Genomic DNA, 13398 nt, shown 5'->3' on the forward strand with positions numbered 1-13398 from the left:
GCCAACCCAGCCCCTCCTATGCGGTGGCCAGCCTGAGGTCTGGTGGGTAGATTTGCTCCTGCACCATCTCGGGGCTGGTGCCCTGTGGAGGGAGAGGCGCCGTCTGTCAAGCCTCACTCACTCCTGGCGAGGGCTCTGGTTTTCCAGCCACGTTACTGCATGGAGAGCAATGCACACAGACAAGGTCTCAGACGCTGCCTGCGCCCACCCTGGTCCTGCTGGATAACTCCTCCTTTCCCTCTTCTCAGGCCGTCAAAGCCCCCAACAGAGGGGACGATGGCCCTGGGGGACACAGCCCCTTTCCCCAGCTGTTCCCAGAGCACAGCTGGCTTCAGCCTGCCTGCGGCCACATCTTACGAGTCCAGCCGGAGTCCGTCCACTTCTGAGGGTCCTGCTGCCCTCCCTCACGTGCCCCACGCTCCGCAGAGCCCTGCAGAATGAGAGGGTCCTGGACCCGGCTCCTCTGCCTCAGAGAATCTGACTGCTCCAGGTGCAATCGGGGCTCTAGGAGAGGCCCTGACACCCTGACCCCCGGCAGGCAGCGAGGCTGACCTGGGAGGGTGAGGCCACCTCTGCCCTGGCGCTGACAACCCTCTCTGTGCTGCTGCCCAACCCTCTCCCCATGCCTCCTCCGCTTCCCCCGGGGCTGGCACCTGGGAGCCGTGCTCTGGGACGACACTCCTTTTTGGCTCTGGGAATTTTTCCTCCCACATGGAGGCCCCCACAGCAGAGGATACCACCCAGCTAGGCCCACCTGACTGGTCAGGCTCAAACCCTCTGGTGCCTGTCCCACCGAGAGGACCAGGTGTAAACCAGGCAGCAACACCCCAGACGTGTGGCCTTCATCAACTCCCCTGGGCTCCTCTCCCTCCAGCCGGCCCTTCTCTGCCCAGGAAACGGTTTTCTGAAGAGTTCTCCATTCTTGAGCCTTCCTACTGGGTGGAAGACAGTTGGCCACAAGGCTGGAGCCGTAAGAGGCTGGGGAGGGTGGGGCCTGGGACCTGCTGCTCACGGGCTGTGTGACTGTGGGCACGAGACTTCATTTCCTGATTCATGAAGGTGGGGACACAATCCAAGCTACTCCTCGGACCTTTGTGAAGGTTAAATAAGTTAAACGTGGAGCACTCCTGACCCACGGTGAGGATCGTAAAACGCTGGCCACTGAAATTGTTCATTTTCCCGTCAGCATTGTGGCAATATACCCTCAATGGCATAGGATTTTAAGTGAATGTACCATCATCTGCTCAACAATTCTTTCACTGCGGACACTTGAGTGATTTCCAATCATGTTTACTCTCATTTTTTCTTTCTTTCTTTCTTTCTTTTTTTTTTTTGAGATAGAGTCTTGCTCTGTCGCCCAGGCTGGAGTGCAGTGGCACGATCTCAGCTCACTGCACCCTCTGCCTCCTGGGTTCGAGCCATTCTCCCGCCTCAGCCTCCCAAGTAGCTGGGACTACAGGTGCACACCAACACACACAGCTAGTTTTTTTTTTAACTTTTAGTGGATAAGGGGTTTCGCCATGTTGGCCAGGCTGGTCTCAAACTCCTGACCTCAGGTGATCCGCCCACCTCAGCCTCCCAAAGTGCTGGGATGACAGGTGTGAGCCACCGCTCCCCGGCCAGTAATATTGACTCTTAGAGTTAACACTCTAACATGGAAAAGAAAACAATTGTTTCTCCTTTGGGATTGTTTCCTTAAAATTTGGCCCAGAAATTATAATCCTGAGTCAAAGGGTGTTGATGTTCTCATTATCCTGGAAGAATCACCCTGACCTTGACTTTAGAAGGTTGAATTACCTCGGACTTGCGAACGGCAACAGGTCTGTCGCAGAAGCTCGGCCAGGTCTGTCGCAGAAGCTCGGCCTCACTGGATTATGCAGATGTGTTTGTTTTCATTCGTATTTTCTGTGTTTTACCATTGTTCTGAGCTTACTAATTATGTGTTTTACCATTTTTCCGAGCTTACTAATTATGTTCTATTTAAATGTTCTCTGTCTACTGATCTGCTACAAATGTAATTTGTAATTACCGGAAACACCCTCAGGGTGACATGAGGTCTGATCTCCAACCTCATGCCTCCCTGCCCCCAGGTGGTTCCTGACGCCCCCGCAAGGTGGGTGGTAAAGACTCCTGCTTCCACCAGCTCCTCTCCCAGGCCTCACACCTGGCCCCTCACTCCCACCCCCACCGACTCCCCTCCCAGGCCTTACACCTCGCCCACCCCCCACCCCTGCCAACTCCCCTCTCAGGCTTCACACCTGGCCCCCCATCCCCCACCCTTGCCACTGCCCGTCCCAAGACTCACACCTGGACCCCCGAATCCCAAACCCCCGAATCCCAACCCTTGCCAGCTCTCCTCCCAGGGCTCACACCATTTAAGTGAATGTCTGTCCCACCCCCGTTGCCTGTCCCAGTGCCTCCTGGAACATGGAACCCCTCTAGCAGCTCCCTAATTTTCTTCTATTCATAGCAAATTGTCTCAGAAAATGTGTCTGCCTTGTCAAAGATCCCCCATCCAAGACTCTCCATCCAAGAGCTCCCCTGTCCAAGATCCCCCACCCAAGAATCCCCCATCCAAGAAGCCCCCATCCAAGACCTCCCCATCCAAGATCCCCCATCCAAGACCCCCCATCCAAGACCCCCCAATCCAAGACCCCCCATGCAAGGCCCCCCATCCAAGACCCCCCCAGTCCACTGTGTCAGCATCACCTCTCTGCATCTCGTTTCCTCAGCCACCCCTGCCGGTCCTGGGCCTGGACTCAGTGTGGCCATGGCTGCACGTGGCTCTTCTCCCCCTTTCCCCGGGCTCTGTTTAGGTGAGCTCACCCAGCCCACGGAGCAGAGTGCCACCTGCCCACCCTCGGCCCTAGCCCCCTCGAAGGGCAAAAGTGCCACCTGCCGACACACTTGGGAGTCCCCAGCCCTACCGCTGTGCCCGACTCCCAGCGCAGCCTGGGGGGCATCGAGCCCCACAGCTCTGAGAGCCTGTGAGTGAGTGGCCTCTGCAGTGCTGGGGCCACTCCAGCCCCTACTCGGCCCCCGGGCCTCCCCTCTGGATCTTGATCACACCCAGACGCCCATCCCTGCCTCTGCCCCAGCACCCCCACTGGGAATGTGAGTCTGCAGCCTGTGGAGCCGGCTCCTTCTCTCCATCCTTCTCACACTGAGGGGCCCCCAGAGAGGTCACCATGGCCCAAATGTCTGTCCCCAGAAATTCTTCTGTGGAAACCTTCACTCCCAGGGTGATGCTGTTGGGAGAAGAGGCCTTTAGGGGGGTCTGGCCATGAGGGTCAGACCATCCTCGTGGACGGCTTAGTACCCAGACAAAAGGGACCTCAGAAAGCCCCCTCACCCCTCCATCACGTGTGGACGTGGCCAGGAGGCGCTGGCTGTGAACTACAGTCTGCCGGGGCCGGTTGGTTGGACTCACAGCCTCCAGAGCTGTGAGCTTGAAGCCGCCACCTGGGGTGTTTTGCTGTGGCAGCCAGAGTGGCGGAGACTGGGGAGATCCTGGCCACAGAAGCGGCAGGGCCTGCCCCTCCAGTTCCTGTCTGAGCCATCACCGCAGGTGCATCCTTCACCACCTGCCCGCTGCCCTGCTGGTCCGTTCTCTGCCTTCCAGACATAAACGTGAGTGTGAGGGCGGGGGTGGCCTGCGTGTGCCCGGCGCTGCTCCACACGAGCTCCCAGGTGTGCCAGTGAGCTGGATGCCTGCTGGGTTCCCACGGCAGCCTCTCTGTTCTTCTCCCTGATTGTAGAGACGTGACCCTTGCCTGCCGGCTACGGCTCAGGGAGGCGTGCTGCGTGTCCTTCGCGGGTGTGTGCTGGGGGCCGGTGCTGTGTCCTCTGCGACGTGCGCTGGGGGCCGGCCCCTGACGGCTGGGGGCCAGTGCTGTGTCCTTCGCGGGTGTGCACCAGGGCCGGTCCTGTGTGTCTGCTCCGTCGGCCCCTCAGGTGGGTGGCTCAGGCGTCGCCGTGGTGGGAATGTTGATGCCACGGAAACTGGCCAGTGCCTCCAGCCAGGGTTTCATTTCGCTCCTGAGTTGCTTGTTGCTAACTCAGCATGGCACAGACTGGCCTTCCTCTTTCCTGTGCTGTTTTGTTATGGGATGTTTCTAACCTACGGAAAAGCACAGAGAATGATGTGATAAGTACCATCGGCCCCTCCCAACTCTAAGACTCCTTGACATTTGGCTGTGTCTGTGCCGTGATTTTAAGTGGATTCAACTCGTCCAATCCACCCAAAGCCCCCGGGTGCCCTCTGGTGTCATCGCTCTCCCTCTTGGGGCCGATTCCACATCTGGAGTGTCAGACCAGGGCACGTTTGTAGACCTCACAGCACACATGTGACCATCAACACTATACAGCATGGTTTTGTGTGGGGCTTTTTTGGTTTGTTTTGAGACAGGGTCTTGCTCCATCACCCAGGCTGGAGTGCAGTGGCAGGATCATGGCTCACTGCAGTCTTAACCTCCCAGGCTCAAACCATCCTCCCATTCAGCCTCCTGAGTAGCTGGGACCACAGGCTCGTGCCACCATGCCCAGCTAATTTTTATTTTTTAATTTTTTTTTAGAGACAGAGTCTCACTATGTTGTCCAGGATGGTCTCGAACTCTTGGGCTCAAGCGATCCTCCCACCCTGGCCTCACAAAGTACTGGGATTACAGGTGTGAGCCACCACAAACAGCCCCTCTCTTCCTTGCCTGGGTTAGGGACTCACTGAGAATAAGACAGGAGAAAAGGCGGATGTGATTTCAGAATAACAACTTTTTACCCAGCCCCAGACCTGGCCGTCCACCCACGCTGCCCTGCCGTCACCACAGCACTCGGAGCTCCTGGAGCTTTGGCTACTTTATCTTTGTGGCCCTTTTCTGCTTGCTTATCAACCCCCTTTCCCTGCCTCTGCAAACAACGCTGGCGAAATTTAGACAAGAGTTGCATTGTACACAGATATTCCAGAGGCAAGGAATGATACTGTTACAACATTGACTCCAACACACCATCCTGTCTCTCTCGCTCGCTCTCGCCCTCTCTCTCTATGTCTCTCTCACTCTCTGTCTCTTACGCGCGCTCTCTCTCATTCTCTCGCCCTCTTTGTCTCTCTCACTCTGTCTCACTCTCTCTGTCTCTCTCTCTCGCTCTCTCTTGTTCTCTCGTTCCCTCTTGTTCTCTCGTGCTTTCTCTCTTTGTCTCTCTCACTCTCTCTCGTTCTGTCTCTTGCTCACTCTCTCGCTGTCTCGTTCTCTCTCTCTCATTCTCTCTCTCGTTGTCTCTCTCACTCTTGTCTCTTGTTCTCTCTCTCTCACTCTCTCGCTCTCTCTCGTTCTCTCTCGCTCTCTGTCTCTCACTCGCTCTCTCTCTGTCTCTCTCACTCTCTCTGTCTCTCTCTGTCTCTCTCTCTCTCTCTCTCACTCTTGTTCTCTCTCGCTCTCTGTCTCTCTTTCACTCTCGTTCTCTCTCTCGCTCACTCTCTCTCTCATTCTCTCTTGCTCTCTCTCTCTCTGTCTCTCTCGCTCTTTCTCTTTCTATGTCTCTCTCTCTCTCTCGCTCTCTCTGTCTCTCTCATTCTCTCTCACTCTCTCCCTCACTCTCGCTCGCTCTCCCCCTCACTCTCTCTCTCTCGCTCTCTCTCTCTCTCCGTCTCTCTGTCTCTCTCTCTCTGGTCTTCTTTGAAGTCTTTCATTAAACTTTAGTAATTTTCTGCTCACAGATCTTAGATGTAGTTTGTTAGGTTTATTCCTAAGTATTTTTTATTTTGGGGTTTGAGTTTTAACATCTATGTTTGATGCCCATAAAGAAAACTGCGAATGACTCTCGAATGTTGATTTCTATATTGGAGCATCTTGTTAAACTATTTTAATTCTCACAATTTGCAGATTGCAATTTTTTTGTAAGTAATCATTTCATCAATACATAGTTTAGTTTCTTTGTTTCCAATTTTTAATATTCATAGTTTATTTTTAAATTTTTATTTATTTCGTTTTTTATTTATTATTTTTTGAGATGGAGTCTCACTCTGTCCCCCAGGCTGGAGTACAGCGGCGCCATCTCGGCTCACTGCAAGCTCCGCCTCCCAGGTTCACGCCATTCTCCTGCCTCAGCCTCCCGAGTAGCTGGGACTACAGGTCAGATTCCCATCTTCAAAGTTCTGCCTTGGCCGGGCGCGGTGGCTCAAGCCTGTAATCCCAGCACTTTGGGAGGCCGAGACGGGCGGATCACGAGGTCAGGAGATCGAGACCATCCTGGCTAACACGGTGAAACCCCGTCTCTACTAAAAATACAAAAAAAAAAAAACTAGCTGGGCGCGGTGGCGGCGCCTGTAGTCCCAGCTACTCGGGAGGCTGAGGCAGGAGAATGGTGTAAACCCGGGAGGCGGAGCTTGCAGTGAGCTGAGAGCTGGCCACTGTACTCCAGCCTGGGCGACAGAGCGAGACTCCGTCTCAAAAAAAAAAAAAAAAAGTTCTGCCTTCCTGGAAACACCGCTGGTACCAGGAATGGTTGGTCAGGAACACTAAAGTCACTCTAGGTACTTTGGGTAGAAGGAGATTCATTGCAGGGAATTTTAGACTTACACAAATGTTGAGAACTTTGGGGAAGGAAGGTTTATTTCCGGAGACCTGGAAGTGCAGGGATAGAAGGGTGGCATCCACCGCCGCCTGACCACTGTTCCTCTGACACGGTTAGAACCCGCCCCAGGGATCCCAGCTGCCTGCAGCACCTCAGGGTGATTCTCAAACTGACTCCAGAAGCCAAGGTACACCTGCCGCCAGTGACTGCAGGGGCCTCCGCAGAACAGACGTTGATGAATGAAACAACGTGTGGTCTACCCGTAGCAGGGAATATCATCCCGCCTTAAAAGGACAGAAATCCTGGCCAGGTGCGGTGGCTCACGCCTGTCATCTCAGCACTTTGGGAGGCCGAGGTGGGCAGATCACGAGGTCAGGAGATCGAGACCATCCTGGCTAACACGGTGAAACCCCGTCTCTACTAAAAATACAAAAATCTAGCCGGGCGAGGTGGCGGGCGCCTGTAGTCCCAGCTACTCGGGAGGCTGAGGCAGGAGAATGGCGTGAACCCGGGAGGCGGAGCTTGCAGTGAGCTGAGATCTGGCCACTGCACTCCAGCCTGGACCACAGAGCCAGACTCCGTCTCAAAAAAAAAAAAAAAAAAAAGGAAGGAAATCCTGTAGCTTACGCCTGTCATCCCAGCTCTTTGGGAGGCTGAGGCAGGGGAATGACTTGAGACCAGGAGTTCGAGACCAGCCTGGGCAACATAATGACACCCCATCTCCACAATAAATAAACAAATAAATTTTAAAAGATCACTGTAGTCCCCGCTGCCTGGGAGACTGAAGCAGGAGGATGGCTTGAGCCCAGGAAGTCGAGGCTGCAGTGAGCTATGATCTCTCTTGTCTCTAAAAAAGAAAAAAAAAAAAAGGAAAGCAATTAATTCTCACACAGGCTACAAAATGGATGAACCTTGAGGACATTATGCTGAATCAGAGAAGCCACTCGGCAAAAGACAAACCCCGTAAGGTTCCCCGTACACAAGGAACCCAGAGCAGTGAAATCCCCAGGGATAGGAAGTGGATGGTGGGTGCCGGGGCTCGCGGAGGGGACGGGGAGTCAGTCTTTCATGGGACAGGGACTGCTTCGGTTTGGGAAGTTGAAGAAGTTCTGGAGATGATGACGGTGGTGACGGCTACACAGCAACGTGAATGTATCTAACGGCACTCAACTGTACTCTTTTTTTTTTTTTTTTTTTGAGGCGGAGTCTCGCTCTGTCGCCCGGACTGGAGTGCAGTGGCCGGATCTCAGCTCACTGCAAGCTCCGCCTCCCGGTTTACGCCATTCTCCTGCCTCAGCCTCCCGAGTAGCTGGGACTACAGGCGCCCGCCACCTCGCCCGGCTAGTTTTTTGTATTTTTAGTAGAGACGGGGTTTCACCGTGTTAGCCAGGATGGTCTCGATCTCCTGACCTCGTGATCCGCCCGTCTCGGCCTCCCAAAGTGCTGGGATTACAGGCTTGAGCCACCGCGCCCGGCCAACTGTACTCTTTAAAATTGCGTGCATTTACGATGGTAAATTTTCTGTTACGTGCGTTCCACTGTAGTGAAAAAGAGTTAACTTCACCTGAAATGAATTCGTGGGGTAACCGCTGGTTCTGTGTTAATAGCATGGATTTCCGTTGTTTCTACATAAAGTTGCAAAATATCTTTAATCCACATTGTAAAGGCATTACCACACAGGAGAGAAGCCAGACACAAACGAAGACAACGCACAGTCTGATTTCACTGTTGTGGAATCCAAGAGCCGGCAAAACGGGCCCGGGGTAATGAAAGTCGGGGTCGCGTTTGCCCATGGAGGGGAGGCTGGAGCAGGTGAGGGGGCATTGGGGCTCGTGGCGACCACATTCTGGTTCCCTCAAGGGGCGTTTTGGGCATGTTGGGGTGTGGCCCCCACCACAACTCACGCAATCGTATGCACTGAAAACCTTTGCATCTCACTGCCTCTAATGTTTTCCCTCTTGATTTAAGACAAACCCATGAACTAAATGTAGTCAATAAAGCCACACCTGACATCAGAAATCTTTTTTTTTTTTTGAGACGGAGTCTCGCTCTGTCGCCCAGGCTGGAGTGCAGTGGCCGGATCTCAGCTCACTGCAAGCTCTGCCTCCCGGGTTCACGCCATTCTCCTGCCTCAGCCTCCCGAGTAGCTGGGACTACAGGCGCCCGCCACCACGCCCAGCTAGTTTTTTGTATTTTTTAGTAGAGACGGGGTTTCACCGTGTTGGCCAGGATGGTCTCAATCTCCTGACCTTGTGATCCACCTGTCTCGGCCTCCCACAGTGCTGGGATTACAGGCGTGAGCCACCGCGCCCGGCCTTGTCATTGGAAATATTAACCCACTTCCTCTAGTAGACAACAAAACAAGAAGGAAAAAGATCAATAACTTGGCAGGCATTCTGGAGCCCACGATAGACAGACTTGCTCCCAGAAACACCACCTGGAGAACCCCGCCCCCCTTTCTGGGCGTAAATGGAACACGGGAGCCCACGCCATGTCGTGATCCACAGCACAGATGTCCACATGGTTGAAAAGCTGGCATTGAACAGTGTTCACTGGGCACCCCAGAACCCAGGGGTGGGAGTAACAGGAGATCCCCCCACACTGGGAGATGGAGACCCGCTCCCAGCCAGGCTGTGTGCGATGGGCATGTTCCAGCCCTTCTGATGCAGGGCAGGTGAGCCCCAGAGTGGAGCTCAGCCCTTGGGTACCCTTGGCTTTGCCCAGGAAGGAACCCAAGGGTGAGCAGGCAGAGAGTAGCTGCTCAGGGCAGTTCGCATCATGTTTAGACCCACTTGTAATTACATGCAGTTTAGAGAGTGGTTCATGCAGAAATTTCTAGGGAAGGGGTAGGAACTTCTGGGTCATCAGGTCGTTGCCGTGGAAAGGGTCGGCAAGGCTTGGGTGTTGCCACGGCAACGGTAAATTGACCTGGCACAGCGGACGGCAGGTCTGACTGGAAAGCCGCTTTCACCCTGCCCTGTTTTACCTAGTCCTCAATCTGGTCCGGTGTCAGAGCCTGGCCTCTGGAGCCAAGTCCCGCCCCCACCTCAGCTCCGAGTGGCGCTCAGGGCTGCACTGGGTCCCTGCTCGCCCACCTGCAACACCCGTTTCACCCTGCCCCAAATGCCCCTGTGTTCTGTTGCCCCAAAGCCACCTGGGGCCTCCTCCACCCTGCTGGAAAGTGGCCTCGGGCCCTGGCAGGACTGGACGCAACCTCTTGCTGCAGGGCCACCCTGCCCTGCGTCTGCCTCCCCGGCCAGGCTGGCCTCTGGGGCTGCCCTCCAGGCAAGCAGTGCCCGCCTCTCCGTCTCTCCTCCTGCAGCCATGGCCTAGATGCTGAGTGACCCTGAGCCCCATGCCTCTCACCTGTGACCTTGGGGACACTAGGCCCCAGCACAGGGCTGTTTTGGTGAGTGGAATAATTTGGGTGAACAGGTTTTAGGAAACTCAGAGCTTGGTTCACACACAAATCATCGTTATTAACTTTGCGAATGGCGGAGGAGGTGCCGGGTCCCTGATGTCAACAGGGCTTACAGTCGAGTTGGGGAAGCAGCAGTGACCCACACGAATCAGTTCAACAGACCACGTTAATTGCAACATAAATCACGCACGCACGTCGGGGACGGGAGCTGGGCGAGCAGTCGCCTTCCTGCACCCACGGCCTCCACGCCCACCTGCTGGGAGCTGACGTGGGCTTCAGCTCAACCCAGGGGCCGCCCTCTCGGTGGGAGGTGGGGGTCACTGAGGAGCTCCTGGGCAAGCTCAGTGACTCAGCCCTGAGTGGAGCCGGCACTCACTGGGCACGTGCAGCCCCTGGCAGTCCAGGGTGGACATGTGGCCCTGCGGGAGTCCTAGCGGCTTCCCAGAGGAGGGGAGCCCATGCCCCCTGGCCAGACCTCAGAGGCGTGTGTGGGCACCTTTGTATGCCGGGGAGAACAGGACGGCGGTGTGTGAGGGCACCTGTGTGCGTGCCAGGGAGGGCGGAGATGTGTGTGAGGGCATGTGTGTGTGCTGGGGAGGACAGGGAAGGGAAGGGAAAGGAAAGGAAGGGAGAGGAGGCGGTGTCCAGGGAAGGGCTGAATGGGGACCTACTGGCCAGTGGAGTGTGGACCCCAGGGTGGAGAGGACGGGGGAGCCAGGGCAGAAGGTGCCAGCCTTCACCCAGGGAACTCAGCAACAGATCAGGGAGGGGTGAACTGGCTGGAACTTCCCACATGTGCCGCTCTGGTCATTTCATGGAGGACCAGAAGGAGGCAGGAGGCGTCTCAGAGCCGCTGCAGTGAGGGGTTTCTCGGCTCAGGCCCCAGCTGTGTTACCAGGGTCTGGGCACTGCACCCTCTGTGGCTGTAGGAAGGGAGGCAATGGTGGAATGGGGTTGGGATTGAGGACCCAGCAGTCCAGTGTGGGGTGGCCGGGTGGGTGAGGTGGGGCCAGGTTCCAGGAGCTTCCTGCCTGGGGTCCCCAAAGCTATGAGAATGGGAGAAAGCTGGCTGTGTTCTGGACGGGGGTGGGAGGCCTGTGGCGAGAAAGGGACTCAAGACAGCCCTGGAAGCAGGTGCAAGGGGAGCCCAGGCCAGCAGGAGACGGTGCTGGTGTGGCCCGTCATGCATTCCCAGAGTGGCCTCAGCGACACTTCTGGTCCCACTTGCTCCTCCCAGCCCTACCACCTGGCAAGAGGTGGCCCCCCCTGCCCCCATCAGCCCCATGGCGGAGCTGCATGTCACCTGAAGCCCAGTCCAGCTAAGTTCTCCAGGGACAAGCAACGAGGGGGAGGAGGAGAAGAAAGAGGAGGAGGAGGAGGAAGAGGAGGACGGGCGGTGGGGCCCATCCTGGCCGGGGGTCCCCCTTGGCTGCCCTGTGTGGGGAACTCTGCCAGGCAGGCACTGGGACTTGGTGGGGGGCCCTGACCTCCCATGACCTCCCGCCCCCCCGGTCCACTGCCCTCCACGCTGGACGAGGGGTGCTGTAGCATCTTCAAGCCCACAGACAGCCGGCAGGGTCCCCTCTGTGCCCTAAGTCCATCCTCCCGTTCGTTTAGGTGGCACAGACATGTGCAGCAGAGATGGACTTGAATCTGTCCCCGGACCCACACCCAGGGTCCCAGGGCAGCCCATGGGGCAGCAGGGCTGTGCAGGCAGTCAGGGGCTCAGCCTGGGGACTTGGGGCCTCCTGGCTCCCTCGAGGCACAGGAGTCCCAGGTGTGGGACCCACTGCCCAGCCCTGGGGAGTTGGTCGAAGCCAACATGGGCTGGGGTCATTGTTCATTTAGAGTTCGGCCAGGTGGTGGCAATGAGGCCAGCAGTCCCCGTGTGTGTCAGAGACCAAGGCGTGCGGCAGCTGGACCCTGCTGTCACGGGTGGTGCCGAGGGGAGGGAGCACTGCCAGTGCTACACGGGGCATGGAGCAGCCGCAAGGTCAGCAGTGGCCAGGGCCGGGGATCGCTCTGCTCCGAGCCCCATCTGGGGAAGCCCCCGAGACCTGCTGTCCCCAGGTGATGGTAGAGCACACAGCACCCTGCGGGTCCAGCTGGGAACCAGTGCCTCACCACGCCGCCCGTCCCACTGGGCTATGCCAGGCCTACGCCAGGCCTGTGGTCACCTCTGACGCGTGCACCTGTGTCCATGGAAGGCACTACCGGGGACTGGAGGGAGGCTGGCGGGGCTGGTGGGGCTGGAGGGTGGGGGGGACAGCGACCCTCACATCCCCGGCCCCGGGTCCTGGCTTTGCTTGACAGTTGGACCCAGTCTGCCCTGGAGGGTTGTGAGCCTCTGAGGGTGGCACTGGGCATTCTTACCCTCACTAGACAGCAGCACACCCAGGGCTGGGCTCGACAGCAGCACACCCAGGGCTGGGCAGCGGCGGGAAGGTGCTGAGGGTGCTCTCGCCTGCCCGGGCAGTCAGGGAAGTGGGGACCACAGTGCCACAGGGCTCTCCCAGGGCCTCTCTCGCAGGCCTGCAGACACCACCTCTCCCTGCATCCTCATGGGGCTGTCCACCTGTGCACAGGCTCCCCGGGGGGTAGCGGGGGGGAGTGTCCAAGTCTCTTCTTTTTACGGGGACCCCAGCAGACTGGAGCAGGGCCTGCCCTAAAGGCCTCATTTTAACAAAATTCCCCTTTGAAAGACCCTACCTCCAAATGTAATCACACGGAGGTCCTGGGGGTCAGGACTATGATGCATGAATCTGGGGGACACGACGTAGCTGATGCAGGATGGCATCAGTGACACCCGCTCGCCGTGCACTTTCGCCTGCATAGTTGGGGCCACCCCTGGCTCTGGTCGTCCTCCCGGGGGGCCCTGCTCTCAGCCTGAACATTTGTCCCCTGTGCCCTCTCACCCCAGCTGTGGTTTCCATCCCAGAGGGTCCTGAGCAGGGAGACATAAAAGGCCAACGCCGACGCCAAGGAGCCAGTGACAGGGGCTATTCCCCTCAGCAAGGGCCGGGACCGCGGGGCTCATGGGGAGGAACCAGGTGGGGCTGGGATCTTCACCAAGAACGCATGGACAGGGACCTCATGTGGGAGATGGGAGATGGGAGAGAGGAGAGGAGCTGGAGACCAGAGACCCCAGAACACCCACGGAGGGGGCCGGGTGGGAGGAGTCATGGGGGAGCCAGGGAGGGAGCAAGGGGAAGGGATGGTGGGGGGAGCTGGGGGCCCCGAGCCCAAGGGGAGGCCATGGGACATAGAGCAGAGAGCTCTGTGCACAGGGGCCAAGGGAGCCTCGGGGACCACAGGGGCCCTGGGAGCAGAGGTGCAGCAGGTGTGGGAGAGATGGAGGGAGTGGCCGACCTTGGAGACCTGCAGTGCCCTTGGCCTCCCCTCGGGTCAGG

This window comes from Trachypithecus francoisi, unplaced genomic scaffold (assembly GCF_009764315.1).
Source record: "Trachypithecus francoisi isolate TF-2019V2 unplaced genomic scaffold, Tfra_2.0 Lachesis_group8, whole genome shotgun sequence".
NCBI lineage: Eukaryota > Metazoa > Chordata > Mammalia > Primates > Cercopithecidae > Trachypithecus > Trachypithecus francoisi.